This window comes from Dioscorea cayenensis, chromosome 5 (genome assembly GCF_009730915.1).
Source record: "Dioscorea cayenensis subsp. rotundata cultivar TDr96_F1 chromosome 5, TDr96_F1_v2_PseudoChromosome.rev07_lg8_w22 25.fasta, whole genome shotgun sequence".
Lineage (NCBI taxonomy): Eukaryota > Viridiplantae > Streptophyta > Magnoliopsida > Dioscoreales > Dioscoreaceae > Dioscorea > Dioscorea cayenensis.
In genome coordinates, this window is record NC_052475.1 from 7,101,402 (window position 1) to 7,105,723 (window position 4,322).

Below are 4,322 nucleotides of genomic sequence, written 5' to 3' on the forward strand. Positions count from 1 at the left end.
AAGTGAATCGGTACGCGTTGCACCATCGAGTACAGATACAATAATTCCTGTCGGCTCAGAACACTAGTGCTATCACCACGGCCATTCACCGACCTACTCATGATGGCATGTAAATATCTGTAAGCAGGTCAGGAAAGGCACGTGGCCTTGGACACCCCCGGCTCGTACTGACCGTGACCACATAGCACTCTATAAGCTTTCTGCGGGGTTAAAGTTCCAGGATAATCAGTCGGTAATTGAGCGTACTCCTCCGTATCTGTGAATGCCTCCTCATACAAGCCAAGTCATACCGAAAACTGAGTGACGCTCAAGGTATGGTGGTGTCCAAATACTCTGAACTGAATGGTATCCAAACTGTTGAAACTTGTGTAAGATCTGTCAAATTCGAAAGATGATAGTACCTCTAGTGCAAACTCTCGGATGGCGGGCTCTTTAATCGTCAATAATTGCTGCCAACCACCAGCTGAAACGAGATCCTCTACCTCATCAACGAACTCATCTCCCTGCTGTAGATCTCACAGTATAGTCGTGTCCAGGAATCGAGTCTGTCCGAAGCGGAGTCTCGACAAGCGCTCATAGCGAACATGATGCTCTGGAATCGCAAACCTTATGCCCTCAGGCTCAGGGGATGACTCACGCGGCCTCTTATCAGATTGCTTCTTCGATCGAGGTGCCATAATCTGCAAAATTTGAAACGAAATCGATCAAACAAGTTGATAAAATAATACTGCAGAAATCCACACGGTCGTGTGGAATTTCCGCACGCCCGTGTGGATCCATGGGGTGTGAAAACCGCACGGCCGTGCTCCAAAAATTCAACAATACAACTTAAAAATACTTCTAACTTCGTTGTAAACATCAATCATCCTTCTAATTGAAGAAACGAAGCATTATTAACCAGATTAATCGATGGAAACCATGAATTGGCAAAGAAAATGATGAATAGGGCTTACCGACGAGATGGGATGAGAAAATGAAGAACCGGCCGGAAAACCTCGCAAAAATCCTATCAATGTAGTGCTATGAAATCGGAGAACGATGTGAGAGTGTTTTCAGATGAATAGAGGTCGTGAAGGGGGAGAGAAACTAATCTTCTTTAAAAAGGACTCGCGACCCTTGATGTTTCACAGCATCCACACGCGCGCAGGTAATTACCACGCTGCACTTCATTATAAAAGAGCCTGCGGGCGCACGCACGCCCCGCTGGCGCCTCAGAAAACACTCTCTTCGACTCTGACCGCTATCGCACGCGCGTGTGGAAAATACCCACGCCTGTGCATCCGACCCATAGGGGAAGCCGCACACCCCTGTGGCTTCTCTGGACATCCGAGAAAAATACCAAGTGTTATACACGCCCGTGCGGAAATTCCACACGGGCGTGGACATTCACATGCCCAACTCACAGGGGAAGCCGCACGCCCCTGTGTTTTCTCGGGATGGAGAGACCTCCTCTATAGAGTTTCGTACGGGCGTGTGGAAATTACCCATGCCCGTGCATGGTTCACAAGGTCGCCCACAGGGGCAAGTCCACGCCCCTGTGTGCTCTCAGATAAATTCGCCAAACCCTGTAGGAATTCACATGTCCGTGCAGAAATTACCCATGGGCGTGTGCTAATCGCATGGTCATTCACAGGGGCGCCCGCACTGCCTTCTTTGGATGAGCTCGCGGTGGAAATCTCACGCGCATGGAAATTCCACATGCCCGTGTTTTTCTCCGGATGACTTAGAAAAAAATCATGTAGGCTCTGCAGAAAATTTCGAACATGTTTACACACTCGTAGCTCGCTCTATTATGCAATTTTTTTACCGAGTGAAAAACATGAAATAGAGCTCAAACGACCAAACTTCGCCAATTCCACATGAAAACACACTATTAAAATTCAAAGTTCACAAGGAAATCTCAGCACAAGCATCTAAGAAATTAAGACACCAACACTTAACAAATTATTCATGCAAACAAACTGAACTAAAGCTAAGAAAACAGTAAACACTTGGGTTTCCTCCCAAGAAGCACTTGTTTAACGTCACTAAGCTCGACGTACCTTGTCTTACCTCACGGGGGTTCATGAATGAAAGTTGCCCTCTTACCCATCGCTTGAAAGCATGATGTGCAAAGTCTCTTGAGAGTAGAGGGTGTATTATCAGGCTTCGGACCACCTAACAATGATACGTCTAACTTCTTCGGTTCACGTGCGTCTCCAACAGCCTTGGAGTGTTTTCGGTGGCGTCTCCTAGCCCTCTTCATTTTTCGGAGCACCTTCTTCAAGATCCCTGGGATAGATGGTACTTCTTCCATAGATCCAAGCATCATTACATCTTCATGTCCCTCCTCTTGGTCGAACAATCCTTCATACGGATCCGGATTGAACATCTCCTGTATGTATTCATCAACAATCTCATTAGTAGAGTCTAGAAAATATAAAGTATCATCAAAATCGAGAGAATGCCGCATGGCCTCAGCAAGGCAGTATGTGAGCTTGTCATCTCCAATTCTCAAGGTGAGCTCTCTGCCGTCCATGTCAATCAATGCTTTGGAAGTCCGCAAGAACGGTCTCCCAAGTATCAAGGGTACATCCGCATCCTCATCAACATCTAGCACTACAAAGTCAACCGGAAAAATGTATTTGTCCACCTTGACAAGCACGTCTTCAATGATGCCTCTCGGATGTCGCACTGTTCGGTCCGCTAGTTGCAAAGTCATCCGAGTAGGCCTAGGCTCGCCCAAGCCTAGCTTTTGAAAGAAGGTGTATGGCATGACATTGATACTAGCCCCTGAGTCCGCCAATGCCATTTCCTCACCAAGATTGCCAATATTACACGGAATGATGAAGCTTCCCGGGTCTTTCTTCTTGTTTGGCATGTTCTTTTGCAATACCGCCGAGCATGAAGCATCTAAAATCACTGAAGCACTCTCCTCCAACTTCCTCTTGTTATTCAACAAGTCTTTCAAGAACTTCGCATACTTAGGCATTTGGGCCAATGCCTCAACAAAAGGAATATTAATGTGGAGTTGCTTGAACAAACTCAGGAACTTCTTGTACTGTTCAGCCCCTTGGTCATTTTCAATCTAGAGGGATAAGGGATTCTTGGCTTGAAAGGTGGGGGCACCACCTCTTTCTCTTTGCTCGTCCCCTTTTCCACCTCTATAACCTCGGGTGTGTGTTCTTTTGGCATCTCACTCGGAAGTCTACCTTCAACCTCCCGACCACTTCTCAAAGTGATCACCTTCACGTGCTCTCTAGGATTGGTCTTTGTATTGCTTAGTAATCTTCCATGTGGCCTTTCAGAGAGAGACTTCGCGATTTGACCCACTTGATTTTCAAGGTTATGCAAAGAGGCGGTGTGGTTGGGATGTGTAGCCTTGACTGATTCAAACCTAGTATTTGCAGATTGCACAAATCTAGCCAAATGCTTCTCTAGGTCAGTCATTCGGGTTTCCAAACCTGAGACTCTGTTTTCCACCTGAGGGGCTTGTTGTTGTTGGAAACCCGGTGGCCCCATGGCCTTTTGTGGACCTTGATTATTCCATGAGAAATTGGGATGATTCTTCCAACCCGGATTGTAGGTATTGCTATATGGGTTTCCTTGAGGTCTCATGCCATTACCTACAAAATCAACATTCTCCACCGAAGAAACATCACTAATAGAGATCGGAAAATCGGAGGGAGCATGCACTCCACCACACCCGGTGCAATTAGTTACGGCCGCCACTCTATTTGAAGTTAGAAGATCTAACTTCTTACTCAAATTTTCCACTTGGGCGGCCAATAAAGTTACCGCATCTATCTCATGGAGACCGGCCACATTTTTCTTCTCTCTAGCATTCCATTGGTAGCTGTTTAACCCCATTTCTTCAATCAACTGACGGGCCTCATCGGGGGTCTTGCTACCTAAGGTACCTCCTGCTGCCGCATCTAAGAGTCACCTTGTACTCGGGTTCAAACCATTGTAAAAGGTTTGAACAATCATCCACTCCGGGAATCCGTGTTGCGGGCACTTCCTCAGGAGCTCCTTGAACCTTTCCCATGTCTCGAATAGAGACTCCAATTCCAACTGAACAAAAGATGAGATCTCGTTCCTAAGCTTTGCTGATTTTCCGGAAGGAAAATAACGGGTTAGGAAAGCTTCCACCATCTTCTCCTACGTGGTAATCGACGCTCTAGGTAACGAGTGTAGCCACTGCTTCACTCTCCCCTTTAGGGAAAATGGGAAGGCTCTCAATTTGATGGCATCATCCGTCACCCCATTTATCTTCAGCATATCACACACCTCGAGAAAGCTCTCTATGTGATCTGTTGGATCCTCATCGGCCAAACCATTGA

General features: G+C 46.6%; 1 non-coding gene across 1 annotated transcript; it reads left to right on the forward strand.

The window, feature by feature from the left end:
- The first annotated feature begins 3,979 nt into the window (after positions 1-3,979).
- On the forward strand, positions 3,980-4,086 carry LOC120262531. The gene has a single exon (XR_005536800.1). It is a non-coding gene; the product is annotated as a small nucleolar RNA R71 (small nucleolar RNA).
- The last annotated feature ends 236 nt before the right edge of the window (positions 4,087-4,322 follow it).